At 38.6% G+C, this 20,075-nt stretch overlaps 1 protein-coding gene and 1 long non-coding RNA gene across 8 annotated transcripts in view; one reads left to right on the forward strand and one right to left on the reverse strand.

The window, feature by feature from the left end:
* The window catches only part of ZBTB20 (zinc finger and BTB domain containing 20), an 833,136-nt gene extending 824,455 nt beyond the window's left edge, over positions 1-8,681 (reverse strand). The window contains exons 1-2 of one of the 4 annotated variants that reach the window (XM_063630084.1): positions 8,488-8,526; positions 6,087-6,181 (exon numbers count right to left, since the gene is read on the reverse strand). The gene's annotated coding sequence lies outside the window, so the exon portion shown is untranslated. Of the gene's footprint in view, positions 1-6,086; positions 6,182-8,487 lie in introns of all 4 variants that reach the window. The other 3 variants (XM_063630087.1, XM_063630085.1, XM_063630095.1) reach the window with 3 other exon arrangements.
* Positions 1,819-20,075, forward strand: part of LOC129471205 (uncharacterized) — an 84,816-nt gene continuing 66,559 nt past the window's right edge. For 3 of the 4 annotated variants that reach the window (XR_010118460.1, XR_010118457.1, XR_010118458.1), the window contains exons 1-2: positions 1,819-8,336; positions 8,945-9,033. This is a non-coding gene — a long non-coding RNA (uncharacterized lncRNA). The remainder of the gene's footprint in view (positions 8,337-8,944; positions 9,034-20,075) is intronic. The other variant, XR_010118459.1, reaches the window with a different exon arrangement.

A 20,075-nucleotide genomic window follows, 5' to 3' on the forward strand; every position in this document is an offset into this window, starting at 1 on the left:
TCAGTAAATGTTGGCTACTATTGGTGTTGGTGGTGTGATTAGTATTACTGTTTAATACAAGGATAGAATGCATTTACTTTTCACTGTGCTTCCCACTAATAATTTTGCTAGTCTTTTTGGTACTGATGGCTTTAGAAGAGTTACAGTGATGCTTCAATACGTATATGTAAATAAGCTGGTTAACACTAAAACCAGCTTCCCTGAAGCACATTTAGAATATCTTTTCCATTATTTGCATGCATTGAAGCATTCATACCACCTTTTGGGTCCAACAATTGATCTAAAATTATTCTTACAATTCCTCCTGATTAGCTAGATGTTTGGTAAGCTAAAATAGCTTAGCATCATCTAACAGAGAGTATATTTTCGCTATGAGGTGATTTATATTATATGATCAGTACCAGAAACATCTGGAGCTGTGGGTGGATGTGAGGAAATGAGAGGATTCAGGATAGTATAGCTTCCTGCAGATAGCTGTTTCCATCTAAGGTAATGTTAGATAGCTTTAAGCCTTTCACTACCATTCACACTAGCAAAAAGGATGAGTCAATTAAACAGAAACTGAGAGTAAAATTTTAAATTAGAACTTTGAGGTTATCATTAAAGATCTATCAAGTAGGTATATACAAATTGTATATAGGTGTTTCTTTCAATATACAACAGGACAATATTTGCAGTCTTTTCTAACAGATTCTTTCCTCTGTGAAACATCAAAATAGTCAGATTTCTTTGCCTACTTTATCTTCCTTCCTATGTAAATCTATCTGTGCATGGATATAATATAAGATCAAAAACTAAATGCAGTAGTTAAAAATTACCAATTTTGTAAGATCTGCATGGAGGTGGTTCCTGATTACTCAATGTATACCTATTTTTTGCTTAGAGAAGAGAATCACAAAACCAAATTTATCTTTTATCTTTGAATAAATGTATCTATCTATAGATTTTATAGAAATAGAAAAATGTGAGTTGATTCATTCTGTTGTTACCTGCATCCTCAATTTAACAACTTTATGCTGCATGAAATGCAGAGTCAAGTTTACAATAGATTGTTCTATTACCAATACACCTTCCTGAGTTAAGATGAGTTGGCAAAGTATGTAAACTAATAGATTTATTATACTTACCCACTATGAAAGATTATAAGTACTTAATATCATATATCTGTACTTTACTAGTGTGCTATGTTAGAAAGCAAGTATCATTAAAATTAAACTTTTATGAAAGACTAAAAGTGGAAAGCAAAGTCAAGTATTTTACATATACTGTTTCTAGGTGTCATAAGCATCAGTTTCAGTAACACTACCAGAAGCTAAAATAACAATTCAATTGTTGAAGGAAACAAACTCAGATGATTAGAACTGAAAATGACCCTAAAAATGAAAAATCTAAGGTGCTAAGCTGGAGATCTGCATAGATTATGCAACATGCCATAGATCATATAACTAATTAGTGGCAGCAGTAGACCTAGAACAACCTCTACTAACTCCACATCTGAAATTTTTGACAATGTATAATAAAGTAAGAGTTAAATTTAATATATGAGAGACTGAAAAGGTAGATATTGTCCCCAAGTTAAAAATCTTTGGATGTAATTACTTCTACTTACTTAATTTTATATTCCTAAGACAACATATTTAAAATACCATAAACTGTAAAAACTGGTTAGAAGTAATGAAAACTACAAACAAAATTTATGCTTTATCTTGAATCAAAACCATGGAAAAGGCCATTTTCTTATGTCTAAAGGAAGCCAAGGGTTTACTGAAAATGTGTGTGAATGAGAGAGAGTGTGTAAGTGTGTGTGGCGGTGGTAGGGGTCTTTGTTTTGTTTTGTTTTGTAAATTGTTAGAGATTGTTCTATTAATAGTTTCCTTTTGTAATGGTAATCTGTGCTCCAAAATGAGGGCACACTAAAATGAATTTCTGATAATTTATAAAGCAGTGAAATACAAATAAATTTCTAGAAACTTACTAATGACAGTAAGAAAATGAGTACCAAGAGTTTCAAAATTAAAAATAAAAATCTTTTTAATATTATGTTGAATTAGAACATCTTTTTAAAAACCAAACGTAAATGAAAAGAGATTAAATTGGTACACTCAACTCTCTAAACTGTGTGTATATTTTTCTTAAAGTGCATATCCATGAGCTGACAGTAAAGACAGGCTGGCTGCTTTGTTTGACTATAGTTCTGTTTACCTCATACTGTCAAGAATGGATTTTGACACAGTATTAATATTGCTATTTTTATTGATATAATTAGCACTGCTATAAATAATTTCTTGGGCTGCCATATGTAAGTATATCATTACAATCAGCAGTATTTAGTGCTTCTTCTTCTTATATGACACCTTGAAAACAGACTGTTGGCCCAAAGAACAAAAGTGACCTCATGATATGGGAATCACTGAAAAAAACATTGCCCTGTCAATAGAGACTACTGTTTTGTGTATGACTTCACTAAACAAACTAGTTTATATTTGTTTGAAACTAAAGTTTCTCACCAATCTGCTGTTTCAATTTCACATCACACCATATTGTACCTAAAACAGGCAATCTGGATTCCTGTTGCTACTTTTTCTTCCCCCAAACAGCTCAGGAATGGGTTTGAAATACAAGGCTTGAATATATAAAGCAAAATAATTAAGACACCCAAAATTCAGAATGGGTAGGTGAAAACAAGTACACTTGAAACCATTTGTGTAACTACTAGTGGGTGGCCCACTGTGAGTTTTTGATTATATGAAAGCAAAATCAAAACATATTTTATCTTGCCTCTAGATCACATCAGCTGTGACAATAACCTTATCTGGACCTTGAATAGTTTGTTCATAAAACAAAGTAGGGTGACTGACCCAGTGCATATTCAACACAGAGTATGAAGGCCAAAAGAAAATGACAATACAATTCAAAACAAGTTTGTGGAAATTTTAGACTAGTATATTAAAACCTTTCTTTGTCTCTATCACTTGACAGATGGTTAGCCTTCACACAGCCTAGTATCTCTGGCAAAGAAATGACTGTGTCTAGCCAATAACACCCCAAATTTTGACTTAAAATGCACTGTACACATGCTTAGACTTACCTTACAAATATGAATATTAATAAACTTAGTCATGCTTACTTTATTACTATAAAAATTTGATAGATGTCAAGATTTCATCTTCTGCCGTTAAGAATACCTTCTTGAAACTCAACTATTTTAGGTGGATATAAGGTTCTATGAACTCTGCACTTCAGATTTCATTCATTTCACAGGTTGGCTGGTAATCATGCTTAAAAAAAATACTTCCAAAATAACATTTCATCCCAAAAATATTATAAAATTTATAGAAATTTAATTAGCTTGTGTTTCTATGCTATCCATAGGAAAGTTTTGGTAACAAAGTGGCTTAAACAAAATCACCAGGGAACCCTGAATACACTCCATGTCAAGGACCACAGGCAGGACTGGAATTATTTATCCAGTACTGATATGTCTTTATTCAAAAACTGCTCATTGATAAATATATACTCACACACACATGCAAACACACATCGATCAACCATCCTTACCAGAAAACAGGAAACGGTCTTACTTTTTAACATTCTATTAGCCATTCTTCCATTTTGCTCTTTAAAAAAAAATTCAACTGAGGCTGGGCGCGGTGGCTCACACCTGTAATCCTAGCTCTTTGGGAGGCCGAGGCAGGCAGATCACAAGGTCAGGAGATCAAGACCATCCTGGCCAACATGGTGAAACCCTGTATCTACTAAAAATAACAAAAAAAATTAGCAGGGCGTGGCTGTGTGCGCCTGTAGTCCCAGCTACTCAGGAGGCTGAGGCAGGAGAATTGCTTGAATCTGGGAGGCGGGGCTGCAGTGAGCCAAGATTGTGCCACTGCACTCCAGCCTGGCGACAGAGCAAGACTCCATCAAAAACAAACAAACAAACAAACAAAAAAACCAAAAAAATTCAACTGAAACAATGTATTCCATTAGTTATAAAGTCTGTTTCGTCCTAAATCTTCCTATTTATAGCTTTCAGATGCTGGCAAGTCTGTATACAAATAGCCAGAGGCAATCACAAACTGCTCTAAAGTGCATTAATATGTACCCTTCCTGGAAGAGGCTGATTATGTTCCAAATTAGCATAAATAGAGATCTAATGTAGGTATAAGCGTGACAAACCCTCCATGGCACAGGATGGGAGGACTGGGGGAGGGAGGATTGTACTAAAAAAAGTTATTCCACTTAAGAACTAAACTTGTATTTGGCTAACAAAGTAAGACTCACCATGACAGATGGGAAAAAAAATTAAAAACTGTTATTTGAGAACTATGAACTAGGTTTTGGAAAGGTGAGACACCCACTACTTGAAGTCACAAACTCAACATTAAATCATATACTCATTTAACCAGGTACCAACTTTCCTTCTGTTAGAAACTCAGGATTTTTACACCTACAGGCTAAATGATTAAAGTATTACTAAAATCTTCTGTAATGTTCCTCTTGCATTACAAATAAGTCTATTAAAGCAGAAAAGTGCCAGTCAAATGCTTTTGAAAAAATAGTTTAAATAACAAAGCATTTTTTGCAGGTCTCTCCTCTTTAATGTCGCCTATAAACTAATTACAATAAATTTTCACCTTCTCTTGATAAAATCACAACTGAAACTAGGCATGGTGGCATGCACCTGTAGTCCCAGCTACTAGGAGGCTGAGACAGGAAGGCGGATCACTTGAGCCCAGGAGTTAAAGTACAGCCTGGGCAATAAAAGGAGATTCCCATCTCAAAAAACAAAAAAGAAACCCAGAACTGAAAAAGATTTAGGTACTTGATTTTTCAGATATGTTCCTAAAAACAAATCCTAACCAAAAATTAACAGATATTCTAGCTTTTGTTTTACCATACTTTGCTAACAAGATAATACTATGTAGGAATTTTATAGTAAATTTCAAGATACAAGATTTTTCTAATATAAAGCAACATTTTATTTATTTCAAAGACATTATTAAAATCATGAAAAAAAATCCCTATCTGTTAAAAATTACCAACTGAAATATATGGAGAAAGTTTCATGACAATAACAAAAGGTACAAATAAGAAATAAACTAAGATCTTCCTTTCCTATCACTGCCAACTGGTAAACACCTTCCTCCTTCTCAAACTTCTGTAAGCTCTTTCAAACTGTAGTTCCTAAAACAAGAAAGCAGCTAGGTTTTAAAGTTTCATTAAAAAATCTCCCCCCCTAACAATCTAAAATGCACAAAGTGTGTTTGACATTAGAATGTAAGCTCCACAAGGGCAGGCAATTTTCTCTCTTGTTCATTATTACACTCCAAGTGTCTAGAACAATATGATAAATTTAACCATCCATTTCAGAAAAATATGATTATTTCAGAGACTAAAGCAAAGCCCATCAATCTCTACTTCTGTATTCCAAATGTTTTAAAGAAGTCTCTGCTTGCCACTGATTCTGTAAAGTTATTCAAATAATATGTAATTATTTTATAAATTATAGATCGCAGGAAATTAGTTGTAGCTTTTATTGCCCTTCTAAAACGACCTAATTATTCAGACTGGCCTTTTTTTCTAGAAAGTCCAATTTACCTAATTATTCAGACTAGCCTTTTTACTACAAAGTACAATTTGTCTAAAAAGTCTTCTGAAAACTTTCACTAATGCAACAAAAATAATTGACTTAAAATACTTTTTCCTTAGATTTTCTTCCTATACCAAGTAGTCAAATTCTTATTAACAGGACAACAAGAGGAATTAGATATTTGCGGGTCTCAAAAACTTTCTGATCCAATTATATAAGAAACTGGCATCACATCAGCTGATAGTTCTAAACACCCCCTTCCCCAATTATAGCCCTCACATGAAAGTTTCTCTTTCCTCTAGTATTCCATTTAATCTCATATTTTCTTTTAGTAGCTAGTCAATGTACACATGACCTATATGCGCATTTTCTTGGTTTTGTAGTAATCTTAAAACACGGGCCTAGATGGGTAAGCATAAAGACTTCTTCCTGGAAATGCATAAAATTTGACAATTTTTAATCTGATACTTTCTTTAGCTTGTTAAAATTAGGACCTCACCGTGAAAGGGCATATTGCTGTGGAGGCTGGTAGCCAGCAAACTTGTCACCTGATCTTCATATGCACAAGGCCTGTATTCCACTGGTCTATAAAATCTGAAATCATAAAACCAAAAATATCCAATTGCCCAACTCACTGAGCAGCTAATATAGTTCTAGAAATCTCACTTTTCTTCTTCTCACCTGTTTACTTCAACACCGTGTCCCCAAACCTAAGGCCCTCCAAAATTGAGCTCCATAAAAATCACAACCCCAATCTTGAAAATTAAGCCTTGAGTACTGAATAGTTACATCAACAATTCCTTAAAGGCAATTTCAAATGCTTTCCTGGGAGACTACTGGAAAGATGGCACAGGGATATCACCATGCACTATGTGTGCAACAACTTTGATATATTCTAAGAATCACAAAGAACAAAGGCATGAAAATCAATGTATTTTTTTTCTTTCATTAGAAAAATACAGATTCTTCATTTTAAAGCAAAAACATAAAAAGTAGCCACATCTTGACTGGGCAAACTTACAGTTGACCTTCAGTATCCATGGGAGATTGGTTCTGGGACCTCTCTAGGAAACCGAAATCCACAGATGCTCAAGTCCCTTACATAAAATAGTGTAGTATTTGCATTTTACCTAAGCACATTCTCCCATATACTTTAAATCATCTCTAGGTTACTTATAATACCTTAATACAAGTAAATGCTATGTATTAATAAATCATTGTTACACTGTATTGTTTAGGGAATTGTGGCAAGAAAAAAATCTATATATATTCTATTCCATCTATTCCCCCACACCCAAAATATTTTTGATCTGCTGTTGGTTAAATCCACAGATGCAGAACATAGGCACAGGAAGGGCTGACTGTATGTGACTGGGAGTGGAGGGGGATCTATATAAATATTTCCACAAGATAGCCAAGGGTACTTGGGATTGGGAGCATGAACAGAAATGAAAACAAACCATTATAAATTTAAGGATGACTGGTTATCACTTAAATTCAGGGTCTACAGCTATTTTATTTATAAAATGGTAATTGTTTTAAAATTTTCAATGGCAACAAGTTACAACAGTAACTTCAGAATAGCGTTCCCTTGAAAACACTGGGTGAATGGCCCCTATAATTTTTTTAGCTGAAATGTATACACCGCCATGCAGTGAGGAAACTTTACTTTAGCACCAGTTTGGTATTTTTAATAGAAAAAACAGTGGAGAAGATTTTCACATGTCTAGAAAGGTAACATGTTCAACTTAGGTTTGGCCAATGCTGATTCTGAGGACAGTACTACACCCGCAAGCTTCCAAACTACTTCCTGATTCATTCAGATTTTTACTGGAGAGCTGTCATCCTGCTACTGACCTCATTCAACCCGGTTCCGAGTGAGAGATCAGCGGATTACGGCGCTAGGTACCGTAGCTGTACGCCATATTGTGTTTTTCGCTAATGTTTATAGTTTGTGTGTGTGCCTAGCATATGTTTCTGCAAGTGTGTTTATCAATAGAACTTTTAGAAAATCCCTGCCTCCTGCCTCTTCAGCATCCTTAAAAAGGGTAACAGCTGGGGGCGGGGGGGTGGGGGGAGGACCCAAAAGCCACACAGACAGGAATGCATTAAACAATGTACGAGAGACGGCATTTGTTTTAAACTTTCAAGAACCTTCCAACCATTTTTATATCAGGAATCAAAAAGTGTTAACATGTTTTAATGTTTCCAAAGTGGCCCAAAGGAGAAGAGAAAGAAGGAAAGGTGTGTCTTCCCTTCCCAAGCCCCCTCCTCTCTAGTCGTAGAAGCGAAGCAGGCGGGGGCCGGGAGCTCCGGCGTCTGGAGAGGCATCCAGCGGCTGTGGGGCCAGGACACCTCCTGCCCCCCAGTTCTCTGAAGACGCTCCAGAGACCGCGAGAGCCACGGCAAGCGGGGGAGAGCGAGGAGGGAGGGGACAGAAGACAAGCGGGCGCCTCTAGCAGCTCCTGAGCCCCGGCTAGTCCCCCTCAGCTCCTCTTCTTGGAAGCAGCGGCTCCAGGCGCAGGGAGTAGAGAGAAGAAGGCAGAAGACACGTTTCCAGCTGCGGGACGTCCCGCCCGCCCCGCCCCGCCACCCGCCGACCCTCCCGCGCCTCCCTCCCGCCTCCCCGCCGGGTAGGGCGAGGCAGCCGCCAGGCGCTAAGAGGGGCGCCGGGGGAGGGGGCGCGGACGGGGCGCGGCGCGGGGGCGCGCGCGCTCGTCCAGCTCAAGGCCCGCCGGCTCGCCGCTCTGTAAGTCGCTCCCCCAACCCCACCCCGCTGCCCTCCTTCCCAGTCCCGCCGCCCCCCACTCCAGGCGCCTCGCAGACGCCTCATCCCCCTCGGCACGCACACACTCCTCCCTCCCTCCCGCCCTACAACAAATTAGAGTTTTTGGCATTACCTCCTGGCGCTCTTTAATCTTCTTTCCTCAACTCCTAAACTTCCCCCCGCCCCTACTTCTTCGGCAGAAGGCCCACATTGGACGCTTCACTCCGCGAACCCTCTATCTCTTCCCGTTATAGGATTGCTGTCACGCCACTCTTGGCTTCAGTGAGCCAATGAGAATGGGACGCCCCTCGTGAGGTTGCCGCCCATAAACAAAATGCACTCTTCCTTCTCCCCTCCGCCCCCCCGTCCCCGCCCCTTTCTTCCTCTTCCCTCATCTCTGTCACCTTCGATTGGGCTAAAAGAGGCCCAATCCGCTATCTCAAACATCCACTGGGACGCGGAAACTTCGCTCAGAGAAGTATTAACAGGCGATTGGTGGACGATCCTTCCACTTCGCCCACCCCCACAACCCCCTCCCCCCGCCGCACCTTCACCCACTCTGAGGAGGTCAATCGTATCTCGTTGTTCAGTGATCCGGGAGGTGGAAGGCTATTGGCTCAGGGAGCCCGTCAGACCGGACTGGAGTGAGCCGTGATTGGTCGACACAGGCGCAATCAAGGTAGGTTGCTTACTCCTCCGCTCCTCCCTCCTTTTCCTCCACGCCCCCTCTCCCCCACCCCCTACTGCTTTTACTTTCTACGCATTTCTATTTCCTCCTTTATTTATTTATTTGTGATAAACTTAAATGACCCGGCGATGGAGGCGGTACTCTAGGAGAAGGCTGAGGATGACGAGCGGCGGCCTGGGGCCAATTGCCGAGAGGGCTGCGGGGTGAGGGGCAGCGGCGGTGGCCAGTGAGAGGCAGGTGTCTGGAGCGCGTCGGGCCTATGGAGCCGGGATGCCCCAGCGGAGGCGGCGGTTACCCGCTGTCTGGCGCGGCGAGGTGCCCCCGGGAAGCCGCGGGAGCGGAGAGGGGGTGTACCTGTCGTGGACGGCTGAGGCAGCGTGATGGAGGCTGGATCCCGGGCGGTGGGTGGGAAAGCCGGCGGAGGGTCTGGCTGGCGGCAGCGCGCAAGACCGCACCGGGTCACGCTTGATTCCCGCGGAATGGGGCGCAGGTTGCAAGACCGGCTCCCCAGGGGCCGCCTGAACAGTGCTAGGGCTCAAGGAAGAATTTGTTCATGCAGAAGATTTAGAAAAATACTATGTAAAACAGTTTGGAGTAAGCCTCCCTTAATATAAATGAGATTTATTATCGTGCCGGAAAAAGCAGATTATGTTTCTTATTACGGAACGCCTGAAGTACCAACGACCCAACCAGAGCCCACAGAATTCAATATCCTAGGTGATAGAAGGAACAAATAAAGCAACACGGAAAATTAAGTGTGGTTCAAATGCTTCAATAAAACCTTCGTCCTCAACCATTTGTCACTCAACATAGCACTCCCCAGAGCCAAATTCTTATCAAATATTGGTCCTGTACTCAGGCATTGGAGAAAAAAATGAGGCTGAAGTCCAGCAGGAAGCCCAGGATAGATTCCTAAAAAGGATTTCTTACAAGAGCCAAGATGGGAGGGTTGGGGAAATCGCTTTTCACTATACAAAGAAAAATAATAATTACTGCCAAACTAGGTTCCACTTTTTTAGGCAGCTGATATAGCAATAGTTTGTCACAAAATAAGGGACTTTATCAAAAATACCATGCATGCAAAGAATATACTGTACTTGGGATTTGAAAATGACATTGTTTCTAGGACATGGATTTGATGTATAGTTTCCAATAGACTTAAGTCATCTGGATTTTAACCCAGGCTGCTTTGGAACGTACAGCATGCTTTCACATAAGATGCCTGGTTAGAGGTCTTTGACAGAAACTAAGCAAAATAAATTGGCCCTGGTGAAAAAAAAAAATGTAAGGGCCTTGACCTCATTAATACTATTAAAGCTATCTTGTGAGGATTATATGTATGAGGCTTTGAGAATCCAGAAAATTATTGTGTGTGGTGTCAAATTTGAAGTCTGGGAATTGCTAGTGAGTTTGGAAGCCAAAACACTTTTATATATAAATCTTGGCTAAAAAGTGATATTGACTGGGTGCGGCGGCTCACACCTGTAATCCCAACACTTTAGGAGGCCGAGACGGGCGCATCACTTGAGGTCAGGAATTTGAGACTAGCGTGGCCAACCTGGTGAAACCCCGTCTCTGCTAAAAAATACAAAAATTAGCCGAATGTGGTGGCGCATACCTGTAATCCTAGCCACTAGGGAGACTGAGGCAGGAAAAATCGCTGGAACTCGAGGCAGAGCTTGCAGTGAGCCGAAATCGCGCCACTGCGCTCCAGCCTGGTGACAGAGCAAGACCCTGTCTCAAAAAAAAAAAAAAAAAAGTGATTTAGTAAAAATAGTAAGTATTCCATACAGAACAATCAGCAGCACATGAGAAAAATCAGTAAAATTTAACATTGGCGTTCATACAGTTACTCCTATAGCTTCTCCAAGGAGCAATGACCACTTCTTCCAAGTCATTCTTGAAACTCGTTGTTTTCAACAAAATTTTAAAGTTATTATTCAACCTATTGGCATGAGAGTTAAGATTATGATAGGGCACACTAGGAAAGCAGTGCAAAATATTCTAATTCAAATAATAATGATAAGATGAAGCCCTAGGTATTACTGCCCCTATTTAAGGTAGTAGTTATGTCCTGTTCCTGTGATATTAGAAACTGGAATTAGAATCTTTCTGCCTCTAAGAAATCCCTCAATTTTCATATTTACATTATACATCTACATACCTTGATCACACTCACAGATACAAACACCCCAAAAGATGTACCAAGAATTCCATAATTATGTCAAGGGTCAAGAGAGATGTTTTCTTGGTTAGCAAATAGCAGAATTGAGAAAAAGAATAAAATAAGCAAGATGTGGTAAGAAAGGGAGGGAAGATAATACAAAAAAATAGCTGGGTGTCATGGCGTGCACCTGTAGTCCCAGCTACTCGGTAGGCTGAAGCAGGAGGATCTCTTGAACCCGGGAGCTGGAGGTTGCAGTGAGCCCAGATTGCGCCACTGCCTCCAGCCTGGTGACAGAGCGAGACTCTGTCTCAAAAAAACAGAAAGAAAGGGAAGATGATGAAGAAGGCAACATTGATATAAAATGAAAATACAAGTGACTGCTTAGAGAAGAATTTTAATACTTTTATACTTCTTTTAGTCCATTAGTCTATCTATTGCCTTCACAGATTATAAATAGTTTCCAGTTCCCAAGGCTTCAAAAGAGGCCAAACTAGTAGCAAATGTAATCTACTTATGTTACTAATGAGGACACAGACTTCGAATACTTTATCCAGCGTCACAAGTAGCAGAGCTTGTTTTCAAACTCAAGTCTGTCTGCCTCTTCCCACTATACTATTTACTCATTCAACAAGTACTAAGTGTGTATCTTCATATTAACTACAATTACTGGACATTTAAGATGCCAGGAACTTAGAAACTAAGCATAAGAATTGGCATTTTTCTCCAAAGACTTGACTGTGCCTTGGAAGAGAGAAATAAAGGGATGAATTATGCTGTGTACACATATGGCATATATAGCACAGGAATACATAGCACAGAATGCCTAAGTCTTAAGCAGTTGAAAATATTTGTAACACACTGAACTGATCACTATACTGAATTCAAAAGTTAATCAAATCAGATCTTGCTCCCCAGAGACTTAGATTTTAATAAGGGCACTAATTAGACATATATATATACACTATATAGTGTGTATATATATATACACACTATATAGTGTATATATATATACACACTATATAGTGTATATATATATACACACTATATAGTGTATATATATATACACTATATATGTATATATATATACACACTATATAGTGTATATATACACATATATACATATATAGTGTATATATATATACACATATATAGTGTATATATATACACATATATAGTGTATATATACACACTATATATGTATATATACATATATACATATATAGTGTGTATATATACATATATACATATATAGTGTGTGTATATATACATATATACTATATATACATATACATACATATATGTGTATATATACACATATATAGTGTATATGTATGTGTATATATATATACATATATATATATACTAGCCAAATGGACAGAATAATAGAATAAATAGTACACCTTGAGGAGTGGAAGTACAATATCAGGGAAGCAGTAATTTTTGAGATGCTTTTTTCAGTATCTGTTAGAGAATTTTCCATCCATACACACACACAACCACATATGAAATACATGTCACTTCATATTTTTTGCCATTTGCCTAAAGACAGGTACTACTTTTCTATACATGAGCTCATTAATAACCTGAGCAGATAACAGCCAATAAAACAATATTAAAGGAAAAAGTCTTTTTTCATAATGAAAGAAAATTGAATTAGACCTCAAAATTTGTCAGAAAAATGTGCAAAAAATTAAGATTAGACAATTTACATCCAAAGCAACTTAAAAGAGGTTTCTATAAATCCTTGTGTAATTCAGATGTGAGACAAGTTATTCTGCACCTGGAAACTTAGGTAAAATTTGCCTTTAACCTCCAAATCCAATTATGGTAGAAATCTGAGGCCCTTATTTCACTGGATTTGCAGAGGCTTATGTTTTCCTGGTTTCCTGTACACCCACATTTTCATTTCCATTCAGTTTTTTCTTCGACACTAAGCCATTGATTTACAGGGAAATTCACATCAGAACCAAGATCAGTTTCAAACAAACCCTCACTCACATAATGAGAATATAATGGAATTGACTGAAGAATGGAATGTTATAGAAAGGAGAATAGGAGAAAAGGAAAAAGAAAAGATGAAATTTATTAGTGGTGAGGTATACTGATTAGATGAACTGAACGTGGAAACAGAACAGAACCCAGAAATCAGTTCATGCATAAATGTCAATTTGATTATGTTACAGATTGGCAACACAGATTACTGGGAGAAAAGAGACTATTCGATACGTGGTATTGGGGAAATGGAAGAACAAAGAACTTGGATCTTTAGTTTGTACAGCACACACAAATCAATTTTAGATACTTTAGGAACTAGATTATGTGTTCAATCTGTAAATAGAAGGTAGGAACTGTAATTGGGAGTTCTACAGGAGTTACATAAGTGGATTTGGGGAGGAGCAGTCCGTGAAAGGAGCACGGGATAAATAAAACAAATGTCCAGCATAACAAAGGCCCAGGGACTTTCTTGAGTCCCTAGACCCAGCTGTGCCTAAGACCAGTTGTAACCCCTGTCATTCCTATTACCACAAGCCAATGACATTTCTTCTAGTTGGTTAAGATTGTTTGAATTGGGTTTATATCACTTGGAATTTGACATTTGTAAGTCTTAGTTGATGTCTATAAATAATTGTACAGTTTTATTTACATAGATGTACAGTGTTTCAAAATCATTATAAATGTTTTACAGTTTTTTTACACAATTGTAAAAAGGAAATTTTTTCCATTACATTTTCTCTTACCACTCCTGTATGAGAAAACTACTTATTTTTACATAAAAATTTTGTATCCATACATCTTTATGAACTTTTATTACTTATCATTTATTAGTTGATTCTCTTTGTTGTTATATTGACATCCATTTCGTCTCCTAATAGTGATAGTTTTTTTTCTCTCTTTTCAGTGTTTGTTACCTATTGTTTCTTTTTCTTATTTTGTTGGTGATATGGTTTGGCTGTCTGTCCCCGCTCGAATCTCATCTGCTAACTCCCATACTTCCCATGTGTTATGGGAGGTACCTGGTGGGAGATGATTGAATCATTGGGGCGGGTCTTTTCCCTGCTGTTCTCATGATAGTGAATGGGTCTCACAAGATCCAGTGGTTTCAAAAATGGGAGTTTCTCTGCACAAGCTCTCTCTTTGCCTACTGCCATCCATGTAAGATGTTACTTACTCCTCCTTGCCTTCCACCATGATCGTTAGGCCTCCCCAGCCATGTGGAACTGTAAGTCTCATTAAACCTTTTTCTTTTGTAAATTGCACAGTCTTGGGTATGTCTTTATCAGCAGCATGGAAACGGACTAATACAGTTGACCAGAACTGCAGAGTATTGACTAGTACTTATGGGAGTATGCATCTTTGTCTTATTTCTGAATTTTTGATACCACATCTTTAAGTAGTTTTTTGCTGAAAATTTGATTAAAGGTTTTTACATATTCACAGCTTGCATTGTATTTAAAAAATTATTAATATTAAATATTAAATAATATTTAATAAATATTAAATTTTATCAAATAAATATTAAATTTTCTCAAATACTTTTTCTAAATGTATAAAATAAACATAATTATTATTTATTCTGTTAATAAACTGAATTATAATGATAGATTTACCGATGAACCATCCTTCCATTCCTAGATAAAACTCTTTAGTTTTATTACTCTTTTAATAAGTATGTGTTTAATTTACTAATATTTTTATTTTGGAATTTGCTGACTTTACAAGTGAGATTGAGATTCCTAAGTGGGATGGACCTGTGCAATCTTCATCCAATTTTGGGATTTGTATTAGGCTAGCTTCATAGAATTAGTCAGGAGAATTTTGTCACGTACATTGCTCTTGAGATGATAAAGCTCATCTGTAAAACCATCTTGGCCAATGGGCTTTCTTTTTTTTTTTTTTTAAGATACATCTTTGTCTTCTCAATTCTATAGTTTTTGGTCACCATAATTTTCAATCTTTTTCTGAGTCCTTTTAATCATTTAATTTTCTTAGAAACGTATTCCTTTTTTTCTAGATTGTCAAATTTATTTATATAAAATTTGCATAGTATTATTTTAGTTTTAAATCACTTTTTAAAAACTGGCCATAATTGGTGTCTATCACAGTACCATATTTCCTTGTGAGCAGATTATTTTATTTTTGTACTTGTTTATATAATTGTATTTGCAACAATTTTGTGTTGTTTGGCTTTTGATGTTTTAGCTACATGCGTCTGAATCCTCTTCCTATATTTGGGGAATTTTCAAATTTTGTACCTTATCTATTGTTGTACTCCAAACCACTCCAAAACAACAGCCATTTTATATGTTCCTGATTATCTAAGTTAGTAGTTTGGGCTAGGTTCAGCTGAGTGGTCCTTCTACTCTTACCACTTATGAATTTGAGCCTTTGTTCCAGATCACACAAGCATCAAAATTTTCACTTGTTCCTCTTTATGCTGTTGGAGTCCCTCTGTTTATGGCAAGCCTTACCCTCAGTCCCTGCACAGACTCAACAGATACTCCCCCAGGAAAAAAAGTAGTTGAAAAATTCAGCTTACCCAGGAAAAGCGCTTATCTGTCTTGTGTGTTAGTTCATCAATTTCTTTGACTCTAACCCTCCTGCTTCCCTGTTATGAAGATCCTTGTGATTACATTAGGCCCACCTGGATAATCCAGGATATTTTCCCCATTTCAAGATCCTTAACTTATTCACATATGCACAGTCCCTTTTACCATGTAACACGTTCACAGGTTCCAAGGATTCAAATGTTGACATCTTTTGAGGGAGAGGGCAATTATTCAGCGTACCACAGAAGGCCTGTTACCACTCTTATTATTATTATTACAGTCTCAAAAAGCCCAAGGACTACTGGGCCATCATTTTTTAAATTGGACTTAATTTTCTAGACACAAGTCCCTACGTCTTAACAACAATCCTTGGGTGTATCTTTCTTATATTGCAATTCTATAACCCCAGGACTGAACTACTGAATTTCTGTAACTGAAGGATTTCTGGACTTTTTCTTAATGTGTACGTCTTTGAAGGTTGGTGTGGATGAAGCAGGGATGGCAAATAGTATTTGTACATTACTATATGTTTTTAAGAAAGCAGGCCACAATTTTTCAAAGTCATGCTACAAGTTTCAGTGTGGAAAGAGCTCGATTTATCAAAGATTTATTACATTTCTCACACATGAATGGAAAATTCTGGTAAAAAATTTCAGCCAGGAGGCTAGGGTTAGAGGAAAAGCAATGAACTCCACCAAGGTCCTTCTTTGTCTCCCTGCAGTAAGCCCTTTCTCTAACAAAGAGCTATTTTATTGATTTATTTATTTTTGTTTATTTGTAATTGACAGAAAGGAGCAAAAATACCTTTGCTAACTTGTTTTGTTTTTAAGAATGTGGATTTACATTATGACAGAGGTCACTAACTTTCCAAGCCATGTCAAAAGCAGATCATGCCTCTAGTTAAAGAAATACTAAACATCACCACCTGGTAGGGGAAAACATAAAGGAAATTTAAGAGACTAGTTCCTTTTTGCAAATTGTATACCCAAGATGATGTGTGCAGAAAATTAATCTGCTCTGTATTAAATCTCCAGAGAAGATTTGTTTAAAATCTCTTTCAGTAACTCCAATGTTTTTTCAACATCTTAGAATTTCAGTGTTTCCAGGTTTGTGAAATGCACCTGAGTGAATGATATTCTAAATGCCAAGGACACTGAAAGTTTCAAAACAGGTTGCCTTCCTGAGATCCAAATTTAAATAACCATCCTCATAAAAATCTTTGGAAAATACTGAAGCTACAAGGGAAAATAATAATAAACTTTTAAGTTTGAGGATTGGACATTTTGAGAAAATACATATGATGACTATATATAACACCTTTTGCAGGTATACAATAAATTTGTTGGTTTAAGAATATACAAGTATATTATGTTTAATTTGGTTTTATTGGCATATTTAGAGAGATCATAAACCCCCAAAAATTGAAAAAAGGTATCCTTCCAGTTTTAAAACAAGGTCACCATGAAAAATATTTTCCTTGCCTTCTAATTTTACTATTTCTTCCAAGCCTTCATAGGTTATACACTTTGCAAATAATATTCAAAATTGTGAGGCTGCAGCACTGTCATTTTAAATGAAAAATATTCACTGGATCCCTACACTTTTGTTATTTTGGCCAGTACTGATAAATTATAAGTCGGAAGACTGATTTTGGAGCCCAGAGCTTTAAAAATGTCCAAGGATTTTATTGAAAAACTAGTATTATTGAAAGTATATAAGAAGTAATAAGTATGTAAGTAAGTAAGAAAGTATGTAAGAAGTAAGCACTTGTACTGGTTATTTTACCAGAAAGTTGTCCTGATCCAGACCCAAAAGAGGGTTATTGGATTTTATGCAAGGAAGAGTTCAGGTGAGTTCACAGAATAAAGTGAAAGCAAGTGTCTTAAGAAAATAAAGGAATAAAAGAAGGGCTGCTGCTTCATAGAACATCCCCCAGGGGCTACTGGTGGCTATTTTTATGGTTATTTCTTTATTATATGCTAAACAAGGGGTGGATTATTTATGAGTTTCCCAGGAAAGGGGCAGGGATTTCTTGGAACTGAGGGTTAGAATATATATGATATCTTTCAGACATTACCATGACATTTCTAAAGTGTCATGGTGCTGGCCAGAGTGTCTTTTAGCATGCTAATACATTATAATTAACATAATGAGCAGTGAGGATGACCGGAGGTCACTTTCATTATCATCTGGGATTTGGCAGGTTTGGCTGGCTTCTTTACTGCATCCTGTTTTATCAATGCGGTCTTTGTGACCTGTATCATGTGCCAGCCTCCTATCTCATCCTGTGACTAAGAATGCCTAACCTACTGGAAATGCAGCCCAGCACGTCTCAGCTTCATTGTACCCAGCCCTGATTCAAGATGGAGCTGCTGTGGTTCAAAAGCTTCTAACAGTTATATTTTTAGGAAATTGGGATGATTTTGATCTGAGAGACAAGCAAAGGAGTGGTTCCTTACAAAAAACAGATTCAGGAGTATATAAATAACCCGAGCCCTTCCTGCCTCTTCTACTTCTTTTCAATCCTCAGACATTTTAGTGTCCCCCCCATCAGTAGCGTAAGACAGGCGATATGGTTTGGCTGTGTCCCCTCCTAAATCTCATCTTGAATTTTAGTTCCCATAAACCCCTTATGTCATGGGAGGGACCCAGTGGGAGGTAATTGAACCATTGGGCTGGTTATCCCCATGCTGTTCTTGTGATAGTGAGTTCTCATGAGATCTGTTGGTTTTATAAGGGGCTCTTCCCCCTGTGGTTGGCACTTCACTCTCCTGCTGCCCTGTGAAGAGGTGCCTTCTGCCATGATTCTGAGTTTCCTCAGGCCTCGCCAGCCACATGGAACTGTGTGTCAACCTCTTTCCTTTATAAATTCCCCAGTCACAGGTATGTCTTTATGAGCAGCATGAGACTGATTGAATACAGTAAATTTGTACCGAGGTAATGGGGTGCTGCTGTAAAGATATCCAAAAATGTGGAAGCGAGTTTGAAACTGGGTAACAGGCAGAGGTTGGAACAGTTTGGAGGGCTCAGAAGACAGGAAAATGTGGGAAAGTTTGGAATTTCCTAGAGACTTGTTAAATGGCTTTAACCAAAATACTGATAGTGATACAGACAATGAAGTCTAGGCTGAGGTGGTCTCAGATGGAGATGAGGAACTTGTTGGGAACTGGAGGAAGGTGACTCTTGCTATGCTTTACAAAGAGACTGGTGGCCTTTTGCCCCCACCCTAGAGATCTGTGGAACTTTGAACTTGAGAGAGATGATTTAGGGTATCTGGCAGAAGAAATTTCTAAGTGGCAAAGTGTTCAAGAAGCAGCAGACCATAGAAGCTTGGAAAATTTGCAGCTTGATGATGTGATAGAAAAGAAAAACTCACTTTCTTGTGAGAAATTCAAGCTGGCTGCATACATTTCCATAAGTAATGAGGATCTGAGTGTTAATCACTGAGACAGTGGGGAAAACGTCTCCAGGGCAAGTCAGAGGCCTTTGCGATAGCCCCTTCCATGGCAGGCCTGGAAGCCTAGAAGAGAAATATGGCTTCCTGGGCCAGGCCCAGAGTCCCCCTGCTCTATGCAGCCTCTAGACATGGTACCCTGCATCCCAGCTGCTTCAGCTCCATCTGTGGCTATAAGGGACCAAGGTACACCTCAGGCCATTGCTTCAGAGGGTGCAAGCCCCAAGCCTTGGCAGGTTACACATGGTGTTGGGCCCACAGGTGCACAGAAGTCAAGAATTAGGTTGGGGAACCTCCACCTAGATTTCAGAGGATGCATGGAAATACCAGGATGTCCAGGCAGAGGTATGCTGCTGGGGTGGAGCCTTCATGGAGAACCTCTGCTAGGGCAGTGCAGAAGGGAAATGTAGGGTGGGAGCTGCCACACAGAGTCCCCACTGAGGCACTGCCTAGTGGAGCTGTGAGAAGAGGGCCACCATCATTCAGATCCCAGAGTAGTAGATCCACTGACAGATTGCACCATGTGCCTGGAAAAGCCACAGACACTCAATGCCAGCCTGTAAAAGCAGCCAGGAGGGGGGCTGTACCCTGCACAGATTTCACCATGTGCCTGGAAAAGCCACAGACACTCAATGTCAGCCTGTAAAAGCAGTCAGGAGGGGGGCTGTACCCTGCAAAGCCACAGGGGCAGAGCTGCCCAAGGCCGTGGGAGACCACCTCTTGCATCAGCATCATCTGGATATGAGACATGGAGACAAAGGAGATCATTTTAAAACTTCAAGGTTTAATGACTGCCCTATTGGATTTCTGACTTGCATAGGGCCTGTAGCCCCTTTGTTTTGGCTAATTTCTCCCATTTGGAACA

This window comes from Symphalangus syndactylus, chromosome 21, assembly GCF_028878055.3.
Source record: "Symphalangus syndactylus isolate Jambi chromosome 21, NHGRI_mSymSyn1-v2.1_pri, whole genome shotgun sequence".
Taxonomy (NCBI): domain Eukaryota; kingdom Metazoa; phylum Chordata; class Mammalia; order Primates; family Hylobatidae; genus Symphalangus; species Symphalangus syndactylus.